Genomic DNA, 18,620 nt, shown 5'->3' with positions numbered 1-18,620 from the left:
TGCACTTTGACATGCTTTCAAACTGCTAGGTTGGCAGGAGTATAATCCATATAGTATTCCATTATTTACAATTTTCTGAGCTTTGCAATAGTTTTTGGCTCAAAAAGGTACCAAAATGCATGTAAAGATGCATATGTTAGGTTAAAATGCATTCAAAAACATATATTTTAGTGTGTCATTCCTACAAAAATGTTTCTGGGGGGGGGGGAATACATAAAAATTAATGCAGGTTTTCATGCTATTGCAGTTTGGTGCAAAAATGGGATGGGATGGATTTGTGAATGAACACATGTGAAACTGTCAGAGACAAAAAAAAAAAAACCCAGACAATTCTGTCCATCCCTATAGCCAGAATACACATTCGCATTACAAATGCCTCTTCTTAACCTTTTCTTCTGCATCAGACCTCAGTCAGCAGGGCATGAGACTATTGATTTCAGAGTTGTGCGTTGTTGGGCAAAAGATTCCTGCATTGCAGTAGATTGGACTAGATGACCCTTGGGTCCCTTTCAACTCTACAATTCTATGACATTTTAAATTTTGCTTTATGTTTCTATCGCATCCTTCCTTTCTTTATTTCGACCATTTCTAAACTGCTGTCTATCTATTTAAACCAGGCATAGGCAAACTCGGCCCTCCAGATGTTTTGGAACTACAATTCCCATCATCCCTGACCACTGGTCCTGGTAGCTAGGGATGATGGGAGTTGTAGTCCCAAAAAGCTGGAGGGCCGAGTTTGCCTATGCCTGATCTGAACCTAAGTGGTGGACAGAACAACAAAGAAGTTACAAAAATACTTAACAAAATACAAGTGATACCCAATAATTATAATTATGCACAATAGGCTGGACTTTAAGTGCACACTAAATTCAAGGTCTCCTCCATCCTTAGTCCTGGCTCATCTCAGACTGCTACACAGGGCTCAGTCCTGACATTAGGCCACATCCTAGCTTTGGGCAACATGGCTCCTGGTTCTCCCTCTGGAGCAACTGACGGGGAATAAGATCATCCGGGATGACAATACTGCAACTCAGTGTTCTAACCATTTTTATGGCTGCGAATGTCACTTCCACTTGGTTCCACTGAAACCCCACCTAGTGGCATTGCCTGACACATTTATGGAAACAGATTGCTTATTATTGCATAATAGCCTTACAAATCATGCACAGGCTCCATTAGCGAAATGTGAAAGAGCAGCGGACGGTGTTGGTGTCAATGCGACCACACTGGGAAGATTTCATCGCATGAAAGATGGCCTAATTAGCAAGGTGGTGGGTGATTTTAAGATAGGCTCAAGAGGGTAAGGGACGTTTCGCACATTTTGCACAATTCTGATGGCCAATCTCAGTGGGGTGTGTGTGTGTGTGTGTGTGTGTGTGTGTGTAAATGATCAAGCAGCCACATATCCTCAGATATCTGGCCATGAAGTCACAGTGCGAAATTATAAGAATGCAAGCATGCGTGGTGTAGTGGTTAAGAGCGGTGGACTCGTAATCTGGTGAACCGGGTTTGATTCCCCGCTCCTCCACATGCAGCTGCTGGGTGACCTTGGGCTAGCCACACTTCTCTGAAGTCTCTCAGCCTCACTCACCTCACAGAGTGTTTGTTGTGGGGGAGGAAGGGAAAGGAGATTGTTAGCCGCTTTGAGACTCCTTAAGGGGAGTTAAAGGCTGGATATCAAATCCAAACTCTCCTTCTCCTTTTCCTCCTCCCCCTCCTCCCCCCCTCCTCCTCCTCCTCCGCCTCCTCCTCCTCCTCCTTCTCTGCAGAGCCCTGCCGGATCAGGCCCATCTCATCCAGCATCCTGTTCTCACAGTGCCCAGCCACATTTGGACTCTCGCCCGGGGATTCCACATCCCTTGGACAGCAGCTCAAAGAATAACTTCATGACTTTGTGAGAGCATCCCAAAGCATTTTGGATTCATATTAACCAAGACCATCTGGTGCAAGGGTTCCAGGAGGAAGACGCATTTCCATTATTATCAGCATCAACATTCTCTCTTCAGAAGGCAGGCCTGAGTAATTATTCTGCTCATTTCAACTTCCACTTTGATTTTCTCTGTCACTTAACCGATTCCGTTTTGTCATTTCGCAGCTGCTACAGCCCATCTAATCTCAATCAATTAAGCTCCCCTTTAGAAGCGCCTGCTTCCCCTAGCACAGGCAAAGCGAGGCAAATTGATAATATTATTGTTCAGATAATGCAGACAAATGGGCCTTGCCACACACAAAAATGAGGCTTGTCGTTATCAGAGTGGCTTGTATTAATAATCATAATCCCAGTCATTTGTTGCTTATCGAAACAGAAGGCGTGGATCACTTAAAGGCTTGCGTAGGGAGAAAGCTCTGGGACTTAAGGAGACACAAGCAATTGTTCTGCTCAATATGAAAGTGAGAAGTTCCACCAAACGCTTCCGTCTTGAGTGAGACATCAGAGGAATGCAAGGAAAGCGCGCGGACTAGGGTGATGACTTTTTTACAACCTCATTTCCCTGTATCATAATTTGATGAGCTTTCATTAAAGATTAGCTAATATCTTACTTTCAAAGAGATTTGATTAAAAAATATCACGCACAAAATGATTTTAAAAATGTTATTTATCAGTTTTTTGACCATTTTTTAAGTCTCTGTAAGCAGATATAAAATTGAACCCAAGCTTTAGAGTCACATATATACAACATTATATAGGGTCATCAAACACACAAGGAAGCTTTTTTTAGCTGCAGTAACAGAATAGATGCCGCTAGAGGACAATGTTTTGCTACCTCTCCTGTAGGTTCTTTTCCCAGCATGTCCGGCAGGTTCTGCTGGCTGAGTTTTCAGCAGGGCCGGCTCTAGGTATAGTTCCGGTGGCGCGGGGTGTCAGGGCACGGGGCTGGCAGGCGGGGCGCTGCGTGGCAAAGCCGCGCGGAAGCCATGCTGCACGCTGTGAGGGGGGTGCCGGAGCGATCTCTGCGCCTCAGAGCCAGGGCGCCCGACCTGCTCGAGACTGCCCTGGTTTTGAGGTCCCAAAAAGGGGCTTTTACCTTGCACAGGTGTGACATTTGTATACCCTGTGTTGCTAAGAACACTCCCCATTGTGGAATGTCATGTTGTGTCCAAATTTGATAGGAAATATATATAGAATTGTTAATACAATTTTATGAAATGGTAAAACGGCATACAAAAAAAATAAAAACAATTTGTGCGTAACCTTTTTAAATATTTCAATGGAATATACCTCATTTTAGTCATTAATAGGCAAAAGTTCATCCATTTGTGCTACAGGAAATAATTTTTGAGGAAAAAAATGAAAAAGTCATCACCCTAGTGCACGCGCGCACACACACACATCAAGAGAGCTTTGAGAAGGCCATTCCTGATCTAAGAACATACAAAGAGCCAACTGACTTAGGCCAATGGCCCATCTAGTCCAGCATCCTTTCCCCATGGTGGCTGACTACATGCCTGTGGGAAACCTGCAAGCAGGATTCAAGCACAAGAGCACTCTCCCTTCCTGTGGATTCCAGCTACTGGGTTTCAGAAGCATTGCTGCCTCCAAGCATGGAAGCAGAGCATAGCCGTAGTCACAAATTTGCACAATTCTCTATTTAAAGCCTTTTCCCTGATCTGCCTTGGCGCATCCCAGTTTCTCCCATACCAATGTCAGAGGAGCTCCAATGTCTGTCGGGCAAAAGTCAGAGAGATTTCTGTGGCAGCAAGAAAAAGGCAATCAAATATTGGATCTCCCTCTCTTTGAGGTCAGACTTCCTATGGGCCTTTGGGGCATCAGCTCAAGGACCATAGGATTGCAGAGTTAACATTCTAAGAATGTAAGAAGAGCCCATTTAGTCCAGGATCCTGTTCTCACAGCGGCCAACCAGATGCCTGTGGGGACTTTGCAAGGGGGACACTGCTCTTTCCTTCTTCAAAGGAGTTGCTCAAAGTGGCTTAGAAATATGAAAGCAAGCAATAACCCCCACGCCACTGAGAGATCCCACTATAATTAAAACTAAAATACCTGTTATCAAATGAAAATAAATGGCACCAAGTAAAGGAAGAGAAGCACTCATAATCAATACATGATTGTATCGTAGCCTCATAGTGCTTTGATATGATATAACACATTCATAGTGTGAATATTATATATACTGTAAAAACACACACACACACACACACACACACACACACACACACACACACATGGTATGCATTTCTGAGCAGAATTGCTAGGGAGATTTTTGGTTCCTGGTGGAGCATCTCAAGAGGCCTAAAAGAGTAAGAGTAATAAGGTATTGCAAGTCCAACACCCACCCACACAGGGAGGGAGAGAGAGTCAAGGAGTTTGGTAGGTGCAGAGCCTAGCTCTGTGTACTTTAATAATAGTGGCACTCTTACCCGAGGGTCTGTATTTATTAGTTCTTTAATACAACACAGCTCTGTCAATCCATAACCCAGTGTCAGATAGCACTTTCTCAAACTGCAGGCGCAGGAGGAAATCTACCCCTAATAAAGAAAACTCTTTCACACACACCCCACCACTTGTGTCTTCTCTTCTCTATCTTGTCTCCAAGGTATTGCAATGCCACCTGCGATCAAAGATCAACAAGGAACTTTTCTTTTTACCAGTGTCATTTTCTAGATGAGTAGTCAAAATCAGCCTGGTTCCTTCAGCAAAGCCTTCTTCGTATCACCCATAGCTTTGACTTCATCACCACCGTTGGTCCTGCCCCACCACCCATGAAGAGGTTTTGCAGCATGGGGGGGGGGGCTTTGTAAGTTGAGAGAAAAGGAAAGTCAGAGGTGACATGAGAGATGTCTATAAAATTTTGCATGGTATGGAGAAAGTGGGTAGAGAAACCATTGTTTTCCTCTTTCTCACAGCACTAGAACTCATGGACATCAAGTGAAGTATAGAGTTAAACTATGGAATTGGCTCATCCCAGCTTCAAAGTAGTGGTGGCCACCAGCTTGGGTGGCTTTAAAGGAGGATTATGCTATCCTAGCCACAGTGGCTATCTTCTATCTCAACTGTTGGAGGCAGTATGCCTCTGAATCCCATTTGCTAGGAATCCCACATGCGGAGAGTGGTTGTTGCACTCACATCCTGCTTTTGGGCTTCCCCTAGGCATCTGATGTGCAACAAGATGTTGGATTAGATGGGTCATTGGCCTGATCCAGCTGGCTCTTCTTGTATTCTTCCACCAGTCTTAGAGCTGCCAAGATTTATTTCCAACCCAGTGAGTGCAATGGGAGAGGATTCTTTTTAAGACAACCAGCCACAAAAAGCTATATAAAAATGCAGAAAGCTACACACACACTATGCTGAACTGGAAGGGCCATTGGTCTGATCCAGCAGGGCTCTTCTCATATGCTTATGTTATTATTGGCCACATTGGCTGGGACTGATAGGAGCTGTAGTCCATCAATATCTGGAGGTCCGCAGATTCCCCAACCCTGATGTAGTTCCTTGCTTGCCCTCTAGAAATAAAAACTCCCAAATTCTAGATACACTGAGCTATCTTAGCAGCAGGATCACTCGCCACTTTCTTCAGCAGAGATAACCACACCCAGGCACCACTTCCCCGCATCTCCGCTTGCAGAAAACGGCAAGGGAATCCAATGCCTTCAAGCTTGAACAAATAGCTTTGCTGTGCTGCGAAAGCTCGAATCCCTTGCCACTTAACGCAAAGCCACAAGGTATGTGAAATCAAAATAATAAGGGCATGAAGACATGAGATGTTGCTGCTGTAGTCAGATTGTAGTCACTTGGTACAGTGTGCATAAGCAAAAGCAGGTCATGGGGTATCCTGGTAAGGCCCTTTTATCTTACGCATGATGTTATGTGCACCAGCAGTGGTTGTCGTTTTTCATGCACATATAAGGTATTTTGCATTGAATACATAAGAGCCCTGCTGGATTACACCCCCAAATCCATCAAGCCTTGCATCCAGTTTCCAACTGTGGCAAGCCAGATGCAACCAGCAAGTTTGGAAGTAAGACTGTGATGGCAATAGCTCTTCCTTGCTGTTGTTTCATAACAATTGGAATTCCTGCCCATGCATTAAGCTCTTCTACTGAGGCCTCTCTCCAACAACCATCACTTGCCGAAGTGCGTTTTGCTTGCATGAAGAAAAGGGCATTTTCTGTGGTGGCGCTCAAACTTTTGGGTATCCTTCATAGCATGTCAGACTAGGATATGGGAAACTAGGGTTCAAATCTCCAAGAAAGCATGAAACTCACAGGATGGTCATGGTCCAGTCAACCTAACCTACCTCACAGGGTTGTTGTGAAGATAATATTTATTTATTTATATATTTATTTCATGAAATTTATACATGGTTATTGTTGTTTTTATTTAAAAAACCATCAAGGACTTTTACAAAAAGATAAAAACAAATAAACAAGAAAAACATACAATATTAACAAGTAGTTAAAATACTAAAACAGATAAAAACTCACACCAGCATTTCTAAGCATCTGGGTATGCTTGTCTAAAGAAGAATGTTTTCAGCAGGTGCTGAAAAGAATACAGTATAGCAATAAGCAGGGAGTTCCAAAGTCTAGGTGCTGCCACACTAAACGATTGAGTTCTTATCAATGTGGAACCAATATGAGAGCCATCTAAACCAACTTGAGCTCCTTGGGAGAAAGGTGAGACATAAATGAATAAGGCCTTGGTCAGTCCCATGGCTTTTCTCCAAAATCATCCTGCTTCCCCCCTCTAAAGCAGCTAAAGATCAGGTGGAAAGAGGACATCCCCATTCTCCAACCCAGGTTTCCACAGTTCAGCCCCCCCCCCAATTTATTATTCCCCTCCTCCCCCTGCTCCATCTGAACACGCCAATCCAAGTGTGATACAGACATTGCTGTGTGCTCATGATATTTACTTTGGAGCAAGTCGCTTGCTTGGAGTTCTCCAAGGTGCTGAAATCTCGGTCTGACTTGCCTGGTAACCCCACTGTGTGTCACGAGCCTCTGCCTGAGCTTGGCACTCACCAAAGACACTGTTCCTGCCTTATAATTGGGACCAAGCTACTGTTGAAATCTTGATGCCCCCTCCCACTAGCATCTGTAGAACTTGGATAATTAGAGCACATCTGTCAGGGTGCAACCCCTGCCCATACCTTGATCCTGAAGTCTCCTCTGATAAAGAACAAGGGGAGGAAAACCTCCAGCAGATAGTGGTTCTGATCCAGAGGAGCCATCAGATCAAGTCTGAAAGGAAAGTTCACCCCCACATTTAGATTTCATATCCCCTCCCCCCTCCCCCAGGGGAACTGGAACAGAGGAAAGAATGAACACAAGAAGAGCTCTGCTGGATCAGGCTAATGGTCCGTCTAGTTTAGCATCCTGTTCTTAAGTGGCCAACTACATGCCTGAGGGGAAACCTGCAAGCAGGATCTGGGCACAAGAGCCCTCTCCCCTCTTGTGGTTTCCAGCAATTGTATTTAGAAGCATTGCTGTCTTCAACTGTGTAGGCCAGGCATCCCCAAACTGCGGCCCTCCAGATGTTTTGGCCTACAACTCCATGATCCCAAGCTAACAGGACCAGTGGTCGGGGAAGATGGGAATTGTAGTCCAAAACATCTGGAGGGCCGAAGTTTGGGGGTGCCTGGTGTAGGCAGAGCATAGCCATCAGGACTAGTAGCCATCAATAAGCTTCTCACCCATGAATTTGTCTAATTCTCTTTTAAAAGCCAGCTAAGTTGGTGGCCATCACTGCCTCCTGTGGGTGTGAGTTCTATAGTTTAACTCTGTGAAGGATTTTTTATCTGACCTGAACATGGACATTGGGTGTCCATGAGGGTTAAGAGAACTGGAGAAAAGCTTTTCTCTAAACCACTTTTTCCATGTGGTTCATAATTTTATTTTTTTAAAAAATTATCGTGCCACAACTTTTAATCGTAGGGGAGATGCCCCACTCCCTTGATCATTCTGCATGCCTTTTTTTGGAGCATGGGGAAACTTTAGCACCACCACTGAAGTGCCATGCTAGCTTCCCAAGAAGCTAGCATGTGAGAAGAGAGGGAGATGCATAGAAACACCTGCTTGTATCCAGCATGTTGTGGAGAGCCAGAAAGGGCCTGTGTCCCAACCTCCTATATAATTTCCCAGCTGCTTCATCAAGGTAACCTTTTCTTTTTATAACATCTCGTTTAGCTACTAGAGTCATACCTGAAAGTTCTTGTTGTTTAAAAAAAAGAATCCTAAGAGATGAGAAGAGTATTTTCAGCCTCCCTCCCTGAAATTATGTTCAGAAGGAGAAAAATGGTGAGCAATTTAAAAAAAAAAAATATTGGCAATTTTTGGTGTCGACCTGAAAGCTGTAGATGAAGAGAAGATCAAAGCCTTTGAAAGATCAAACATTTTGAACATGGCATTTGTGATAATTTTGCAATAAAATAAAATAAATCTCTCCACCTTTTAAAAATTATGCTTTTGTTTCTGTGCAGGAGGTATTACAGAACGGGGAGCATCAGACAGTTTAGAAGAAGGCATATCAAAGGGATTTATATAGAAACAAGCAGATTTAATGTAGACACAAAGAAGAGCTTACAAAGGAAAGGGGGGGGAACCATGGGTGATGTATGATATACGTAACTCATCACTTCCTCTGTGGCACTGAAATTATCCTTAGATTTGTGTGCGGTGGTAACTTCCTAAATGCTATCAAAGCTGTTGCACAGCTATTTATGCATTACTGAGGGAAACACTCATGGTCCAGAAGAGGAAAGGGATGTTAGACTCGATAGGCTTCTGGGCTGATTCCAGTACGGCTCTTTTTATGTTCTCACATCCACTTGAAGTGCTGTGGTTGGTTGTCACAAGCGCTAGGGTTACAGGAGGGCAGACCCCTAACCTTTCAGCTGCTGCTCCCGAGCTTATGTTTTCAGAAGGCTGTGGGAGATCATGATTTAGCTAAATTTGAGATGGAGGGAATCAGGAGCAGGGTCAAAATTTGATGCTCCCCTCCAGTCCCCGTGCCACCTTCCCAAAGTTAGTTAAACTAACTTTCTCTAACTTTGTTAGAGAGCCAGTGTGGTGTAGTGGTTAAGAGTGGGAGACTCGTAATCTGGGGAACCGGGTTCACATCTCCGCTCCTCCACATGCAGCTGCTGGGTGACCTTGGGCTAGTCACACTTCTTTGAAGTCTCTCAGCCCCACTCACCTCACAGAGTGTTTGTTGTGGGGGAGGAAGGGAAAGGAGAATGTTAGCCGCTTTGAGACTCCTTCGTGATAAAGCGGGATATCAAATCCAAACTCTTGTAAACGAGGCACTGGGCTTTGCGGGGGGAGGCACGAGGGCCCTGGCAGAGTCCTAGAGCCCTCCTGTCTCCTTCCCAAAGCTGGGCACATGGCAATTAGACTTTGGAAAGGAGTTGGGAGACACTAGGACCCTGTCAAATCCATCATGGCTCCTTTCCAAAGCCCAGCGCTTACTAGGCTTTGGGAAGGAGGCAGGAAGGCACCTCTTGACTCGGCACCCTGTGTGGGGGAACCAGTCATGCTACCCTACATCCACCTTTGTCAGGAGATAAGTATTCTGGGTGTAGGATTAAGAAGTGAATATTCTGAATTTAGGAATGAGGGCTCCTTACACCACCATTGCAATCTGAGCACTGATTGATAACAATTGCCAGGTTGATCACGAACCAAATGTTACTCATGCTTTTGTTGTTGTTGTTTAGTCGTTTAGTCGTGTCCGACTCTTCGTGACCCCATGGACCATAGCACGCCAGGCACTCCTGTCTTGCACTGCCTCCCACAGTTTGGTCAAACTCATGTTCGTAGCTTTGAGAACACTGTCCAACCATCTCGTCCTCTGTCGTCCCCTTCTCCTTGTGCCCTCAATCTTTCCCAACATCAGGGTCTTTTCCAAGGATTCTTCTCTTCTCATGAGGTGGCCAAAGTATTGGAGCCTCAGCTTCACGATCTGTCCTTCCAGTGAGCATTACTCATGCTATGCTCCTTTGTTTTCTAGTATGTGCATTACATCTAGGTCAGCTCTACCAGACAAACAGCAGCTTGTTCTTCACTAGGCTAGAGCAAGGATGTCTGTGGGAAATGATTCCACCTGTGCTGTGTTGGGGGAAGCCTCTGGTGCATGAGCCTAAACAGGCCCTCCAGGCTTCCCATTGGGCCCGTGTCAGGATTTAGCCTAGAGCACAACCAGATGTTCATCACCTGACATCGTATGTTGCCTCCTGCAGCTCTGCAGCTTCTCCTTGTACCCCCTGCCTGCCTCATTTTTTGTCATCTCTGACAGAGAAAAGCCAATTGGTTTGTTAGATTTGCTATTCCTAAGAGCAGAGCGAAAGGCCAAAAGAGCTCAAGGCCCAGTACTTAAATATTCAAAATGGCACCAATGCCAATATTAATATTGATTGGCATTATTTGATCTGTTTTGTCTCATTATATGCTTGCTTGTCTGTTTACTCCCTTGTTTTTGCTGATAGCATTTCAGTGAACTATGGCTGACCCAGTTATACATGCATCATCTCTTATTAGGTTTGGCTCAGTCCTGCTGAAATCAATAGGACTTAAACACATTGAATCCTTGTTGGATTGTGCCCACGATGGAAAGGCAATTTACCAGAGTCTGGTACCTGAAAACTGGGGCAGTACCTAGCAAGGCCAGGGCTGGTGTCAAGGGCTGACTTTATTGGGTACATGGCAAGTCCCTTACCCAATTAGGGGGCCCACTGCCAACCCTTGGAACCCCGTGGTTCTTGCTGTTTCTCCTCCTTGCAGCTGCAGCTGCCTTCTCTGAGTGAGTAAACAGTGAGGGTGAATGAGATACTCCTCTACCAACCTCAGTCAGCTCATACTAGGCTGAGGGTGGCAGCACTACCTGTCACATTCCCCCTTCTTAGTTTCACGGTTGCCCTAGTAGAACTCAGCAGGAAGTGAGTGGGGTGAAACTCAAATGATTCTGGCTTTGCCTATCATTGGCTCTGGCTCCACCTACTGTTTGGGCAACCTGCCTTCTGACATACCAGTCCAAATGGGCACCAGTCATCACTGGGTGCAATGAAAAAGAGTAGCTGTTTTTGTACGCCTTGTCCTCTTTCTCTAGGAGAGTGTGCCAGTTGGGTCCAGAAGAAGCAGCAAACAGATGGGCATCAGCCGCCGCAGTGTGAGGAGGAGCAAGTGTCTCTGAAGGTATCTGGCCAAAGGCTTTCCAAAGCCTGGAACGGCACTGGATATCAGAAGTGCAACAGCAGACATCATGCAGTGTGCCATTTAAGGGTTAATTGTGTTGGTGTTAAAGTCAACCATCCAGGAGGGGGACAGGCAGAAGTGTTGCTTAGGAAGCAGGCAGAGCTGCATGATGTTTGCTGAGGTAGCATGTGCCCTGGTTGACTACATAGTTCTGAATGAAGTTTTCCTCCATATGTTTTGGTTTAACGTCTCTGCTATGTACAAGGCCTGAAGTAAGAAAAACAAAATGGGAAACTTATCCCTCAGTGCCGGAGGGCTTGGGTCCCCATCTTCATCCTCTGTTTGCCTGTGCAGCCCCTTTGTTCCTCCCCCCAACAACAACAAAAATATTAGGGACTGATTGGCTCTCTTGGATTGTAGGGCAGGATGCTGGAGGCAGATGGACAAGGGAAGGTACCCCCACCCCACCCCACCCAGAACATCCTGGGCCATCTCCAATTTAATTTAAAAAGTGAGTTTCCTACAGTTCTCCCATCTCTAATTTCAACTCATGCTCCCTTTCGAAAAGATTTTGATTTTTAAACAGGATACAAAGGCCATGTCCGAAGAACCCCAGCTGTTTCACAATGGAATAGATTTATAACTTCCCAGCAATAAGCTGGGAAGCTGGTGTAGCAGACTGACTGCTGAAATGAAACATATTTCATTTTCATATGGTAGAAGAAGGAGAACAGATCAATAGCCCAAAAGGAATTTACTTTGGGTTGGTTTAATAAGGAAAATCATTTCGTGGATGTTCAGATATTATCTGCCGTTTTATTTTTAACTGGTGTGTGTGTGTGTGTGTGTGTGTGTGTGTGTGTGTGTGTGTGTGCAGTTCAATTACATCAGAAGGAAAGTGCCTGGGTGTTTGATTTGATACGAATCAATATTTAAAGTTCTAGTTATTTTGTGAGAAAGTAAACTTATTGGCTTAAGATGTGCATTTCTCTATGTACTGCAGAGCTGGTCCATCTACCACTGTATGTCAACAGCAGCTGTGGGCACCTTTGACTCTAACTTCAACACCCATCAACTCCAGTAAACTTGGCCAATGGCCAGGGGTGATGGGGACATAACATAAGAACTTAAGAAGAGCCTGCTGTTGTTGTTGTTTAGTCGTTTAGTCGTGTCCGACTCTTCGTGACCCCATGGACCATAGCACGCCAGGCACCCCTGTCTTCCACTGCCTCCCGCAGTTTGGTCAAACTCATGTTCGTAGCTTCAAGAACACTGTCCAACCATCTCGTCCTCTGTCGTCCCCTTCTCCTTGTGCCCTCCATCTTTCCCAACATCAAGGTCTTTTCCAAGGATTCTTCTCTTTTCATGAGGTGGCCAAAGTATTGGAGCCTCAGCTTCAGGATGTGTCCTTCCAGTGAGCACTCAGGGCTGATTTCCTTAAGAATGGATAGGTTTGATCTTCTTGCAGTCCATGGGACTCTCAAGAGTCTCCTCCAGCACAATAATTCAAAAGCATCAATTCTTCGGCGATCAGCTGAAGAGCCTGCTAGATCAGGCCAATGGCCCATCTAATCCAGCATCCCATTCTTACAGTGGCCAACCAGATGCCTGTGGGAAACCCACAAACAGGACTTGAACACAATAGCTCTCCCCGCCCTCCTGTGATTTCCAGCAGCTGGTATTCACACACATTACTGCCTCTGACGATGGAGACAAGAGCCATAGCTGTCAAGTTCTCCCTTTTTTTAAAGGGAAATTCCCTTCTGCTGAATAGGCTTCCTCATGAGAAAAGGGGAAAACTTGACAGCTATGGCAAGAGTATAGCCATCATGACTAGTAACCATATTCTGGTCCACCATGAATTTGCCCAATCCTCTTTTAAAGCCATCCAGGTTTGTGACCATCACTGCCTCCTCGGAGAGTGAGTGCCATATTTAACTGTGTTCTGCATGAAGAAGGACTTTCTTTTATCTGTCCTGAAAATGTTGTAGGGAGTTTGTAGGGAGTTTTAGTTCCCCAGATGTGGTAATATGTAGGGAGCCTAAGGTTCCTCACACATTGTCTACACTGAGTGGCAATCCCCAGAGAAACAGAAGCAGTCTGAGCAGAAGAACGTTGGTGTCTTTTTAATGTCAGTGAAACTTTCTTCTAAGTCCCTTTTGGTTCAAAAGCATACACTTTTGTATGCTTCACCATTTTCCAGTTTAGTTGCAGATGGTGGCCCACTTCAAGCATAAACTGGCTTGGAAGTACACAGCAGATCTTTTTTACTGAGTTTACCAAACTAAGCCACAGATATGAATGTGCATACATGCGCTGTCATGGCATACAGCACCAGACGTTTGTGCTGTTGCTGTCATCTTAGAAAAGCTTTAACATCCACTTTTGACCTCGCTTGGGGATTTCAGCTCAGGAAACAGAATAAAAAGCCCAGTTGTCCAGTTCTCTATCTCTATCTCTGTGTCTGTCTCTATCTCTATCTCTGTAGTCCATCTAGTCCTGCACTCTGATCTCAAAGCAGCCAGTCAGATGCCCATGGAGAGCCTGCAAAGAGCAGAGCTCTCTCCATTTGCAGTTCCCAGCAACTTATGTTCAGAGACATACTGATTTTTCATACTGTTCAGAGACATACTGCCTCCAACAGTGGAGACAGAACTCAGCCATCATGGTGTCCTCCGAGGAAGATGCTCACATTGTCCTATGACCCTGTGGAAAGAAACTCTGTTTTGTATGCTCCTGCCCCATGTGGTGAACCACAAGAACTACAGTTTGTGTCTTCCTAGCTACTGAAGGATCCTTGGGCTCTGGACTGGACCTACTCATCCAGGCAACCCGCTTGAACCTTCTTAGACAGAGCTATAAAGGGTTTCCTGTGTGGGCTGGGATTCTGCCTAGAGGACACTGCCCCCCCCTGGCTCTGACATGTTTTGCTTTGCCCCTTGATACTGGCTCCTGGCTTTGTCCCTTCAACTGTCTCTTGGCTTGACCTTGTAGCTTGACTCTCCAGCTCTAGCCCCCCAAGGCAGAACTCCTGGCTCCCTTCTGACAGCTCTCTACAGCTCAGCCCTGATGAAAAAGACAGGAAGGCTCTTTTGAAAGAGAGCCTTCCTTTAGTTAGTCCCGATGATACAAAGTGGCTTAAGAGTCTAAGGACTGCAGTGCTTAAGGATAGCAATTAGATGTGACATGCTGGGACTGAACCTCCGATCTTCCTCAGATTTGCCTTCAGTAACTCTGTGGCTCTTGCCTGTCCTCCCTGGATTTATAAACACTATGAGCAAAAACCTGCTTCTCGGTTGACAATTGCATCACTCAGGTGTAATGCGTATTTTAATTCTAGCTAATCTTCTGTACTTCTGACTGAAGAGAAGGTAGTGCAATAAATCAAAACATGACAAAAGCAGCCGGTAGCAACCAAGGCTTGTCACGGTAATCAGCTTTATTAACAGTGACTCATATTGTAAAACCTCTACTCGTTTGATGGAGTCCCTGGATTTCTGCTAGGTCCCTTGAAATTGCTACGCTCGGGGACAGAGAACTTGAGGGTCCTTATTTCTAAATGATGTCATGATGGTGCTTTTATTTAAATTAATTGTTTCAGTGTGGCCCATTTCCAGGTTTACATTATCATTATTATCAGGGTTTCTTTTCGGCCAGAACTCACCGGAACTCAGTTCCGGTAGCTCTCAGATGGGTGTCATTGCCATTATAAGAGAACAAGGGTGAGATCATGGTGAGTTCCGGCACCTCTTTTTCTAGAAAAATAGCACTGTTGTTGTTGTTGCTGTTGTCATCATCATCATCGTTGTCGTCGTTGTCGTTCTCTTTCTCCTTCTCCTTCTATTATATACCACCCATCAACTGAGGATCACAGGGTGGTTTACAGTATAAAAACACAAGAATACATAACATAATAACAAGAAAAGCAATACTTCCCCCTCCCCACCCTGTTTAAAAGGCCATAGATTGTTTAATAGGCCAAAGGCCTGGAAGAAGATAAATGTTTTCACCTGGCGCCTAAAGATATCAATGAAGGCATTTACAGTTATACCTCTTGTTACGAATGCTGCGGGTTGCGTACGACATGGGATACGCACGCGCTGAACCCGGAAGTACCGGAACGGGTTACTTCCAGGTATGGTGGTTCGTGCATGCGCAGACACGTCGAATGACATCAGAAGCGACGAATCGTGCCGCACACATGCACAGACGCGGCGCTTCATGTTGCATGCTGCTCATGTTGCATATGGGGCTCCGGAACGGATCCCGTATGCAACAAGAGGTACCACTGTATAGAATAAAATTAAACCAACAGTATGTATTGAGGGCAGCAGTCTTCATTGATGTTGAGACACCATGTGGCATTTTGAATCAAGGTGGTATACCGAAATATGACTTTCACGTGACTTCACCCAATTCTTGGAGAGAGGCGGTTTCTAAAAATCTCTGGGCAGCGCCAGGCACTGTTGACTAGCAATTGTATATTTCATTATAACTTGCCCTGACGCCTTCTGATGAAGGGTGAGTAAGAAATCTTATAGGATAAAAATAAAACCACCCCCACTGTTGTCATCATCATCTATGTATACTCCCCTGATTTCCATGATAGAAGGAGACAATAAAAATGTAATACATAAATATTTCTGTCACCTTCTACAAGACAACCAACAGAACTCCCGGTATTCCCCTTCAGTTATCTATTGATCATTTGCCTGATGCTTCATTTATTTTTTAATGTTGAGGTGAACAACCCCTACTAGTGTTGAGGTTCTGAGCTTTACAACTATTTTAAAAGACATGGAATCAAATGTTATTAGCTTTCCACGTCTCCACAGCTACAGATTCAGAAACATATTCCAGTTGCTGGAGAGAATAATTCACAATGAATAATTTATCTGCACTACCTCGCCTGTGATTATTATTATTTTTTCCTTCTTTGAGAAATCTGTAAATAAAGCAAGGTTCTCTGTAAATTTTATCCCTTGTTTTATGTTCATTAAACAATTGGTGAGATTTTTAAACCGCTTTTTTTCCCCATAGACAGACCCGATGCAGGATGCAGTGCAAAGCCTCCGAAAGGGATTCATAAAATCAACAAGAAAAGAAAAGAAAAATAAATAAATAAAAACCAATAAATAAATGAAACAACGGATTGGAAACAAGCACGTTGGCAGAATCAGCTTTGGAAAACGCGCACAAGGCACAAAATGAATGTCTGAAGGAGCGTCTCCACCTCCATCGTTCTGCCCGGGCACTGAGGTCCAGCACTGAGGGCCTTCTGGCAGTTCCCTCATTGCGAGAAGCCAAGTTGCAGGGAAACTAGACAGAGGGCCTTCTCGGTAGTGGCGCCTGCCCTGTGGAACACCCTCCCATCAGATGTCAAAGAGAAAAACAACTACCAGACTTTTTTAGAAGACATCTGAAGGCAGCCCTGTTTAGGGAGGCTTTTAATGTTTAGTAGATCACTGTGTTTTATTTTTCTGTTGGAAGCCACCCAGAGTGGCTGGGGAAACCCAGCCAGGTGGGCGGGGTATAAATAATAAATTATTATTATATTATTATTATTATTCTAACCTGCTTCCTATTTCATCTGTTTTCTATGTTTATATGGGTATGTATCAAGCGCTGGGGCTTGTGTTGCATTTCTCATCTCGAGGCTCATTGTCCAAGCCATGCCAGCTCAGTGGGGTGCCTTGAATGAATAGCATGTCCCTGTCCCTGTAGTTTCACCCAAAGCTTTTCAAAAGCTGCTCATCCTTCAAAAAGTATGCCTTATACAACTGATAACCACGGCCGCTAGAATGATTTTAGCACAAAGGTGGAGAACTCCAGAAATCCCAACTGTAGATGATTGGAGGGAAAAACTGACGGGTTATTTAGAATTGGCAAGGTTGACAGGAAGAATAAGAGACCAGAAGGAACAAAGGTATCAGGTAGAATGGGGAAAATTTATGGAATATCTAAAGGAATACTGTTAAAATACGTAAACACTAGTACGAATGTTTTGAAAATACAACATAAAAAGCATATATTCGTTGTCATTAACACAAGTTGGGAAATATATGAGGTAAATGACAGATAATATAAGATAAAGCGCAGAATATTGGGGGGGGGGTAAATAAAACCAAGAGAAAAGAAAAGAGGAAGTCCAGTTCGAGAGAACAAGTTTAGATTATAAGAATATACAAGAGGAAGAGAGAAGATGTAAAGAAGAAATGACACATGGTTATGTTTGTAAGACAATTTTCACTTTATTTTATTTTCTGTGAAACAAAGTGCAATTGACATGTAATACAAAATGTATGGCAGTTTATTTGCATGTAAGTGGTATAAAATATTTGAATGAAAAATGGAAACAATAAAAAAATTATTATCCCAAAAAAAAGATAACCAGGGGTGTAGCAAGGGGGGAGTGGAGGGGGCGGCCCACTCCCAGCTCCGTTGGGGGGGGGTGCCAACATCCCGCTACATAGCGCGCATGCGCAGTGTCACTATGTAGTGACGCATGCATCGTACATAGAGACGCATACATTATACATAGCGATGCATACGCCGTACGTAGTGACGCTGCGCATGTGCGCTACATAGCAACGCCCCGCCCCCGGGTGCACGTTATGTTTGCCGATCCGGGTGCCTGAGCAGCTTCCTACGCCACTGCTAACTGGCCCTGAAAATGCAGCAAGGCGAACAGCTCATTACTGTGTTACGAAGCTGTTTTCTGATTGCTCCCATCTTGGTGGAAGCTGCCTTATACTGAGTCAGACCATTAGTCCATCTAGTTCAGTAATGCCAATCAGTGGAGGACTTTGGGCTCTCAGATTTCAATGGTGCCCTGTGCGGCGCTAAAATTCAGGGGGGGGGCTCAATTCTACAGCATTGTTTGGGTGCCCCCTGCAGGACATTACCCAGTGCAACCACACTGGTCGTGTTACCCTAAATCTGCCTCTGTGCCAACTCTGACTGGCAGCAGCACCTGAGGGTTTCAGGTTATTGTAGTTAAGCCGTATATAAGTGATTTGTTTCAGATAAAATGGTAAATAAACATAGTGCAGGTGGTAAATAAATGGTAAATAAACATTTAGGAACCTAAGAAGCTGTCTTGTATCGAGTCAGACCACCAATCCATTTAGCTCAATACTGTCTGCACTGACTTGGCAGCCATTTCAGACAGAGAGTTTGAAGAAGAGGAGGAGGAGGAGGAGGAGGAGGAGGAGTTCGGATTTGATATCTCGCCTTTCACTCCCCTTAAGTAGTCTCAAGGTGGCCAACAATCTTCTTTCCCTTCCTCCCCCACCACAAACACTCGGTGAGGTGAGTGAGGCTGAGAGACTTCAAAGAAGTGTGACTAGCCCAAGGTCACCCAGCAGCTGCATGTGGAGGAGTGGGGAAGCGAACCTGGTTCACCAGATTACGAGCCCATTGCTCTTAACCACTACACCACACTTAACACACTACACCACAAAGTCCCTAATCAG

Source organism: Zootoca vivipara, chromosome 6 (assembly GCF_965207765.1).
Source record: "Zootoca vivipara chromosome 6, rZooViv2.hap1.1, whole genome shotgun sequence".
NCBI lineage: Eukaryota > Metazoa > Chordata > Lepidosauria > Squamata > Lacertidae > Zootoca > Zootoca vivipara.
This window is presented reverse-complemented; position numbering follows the sequence as displayed.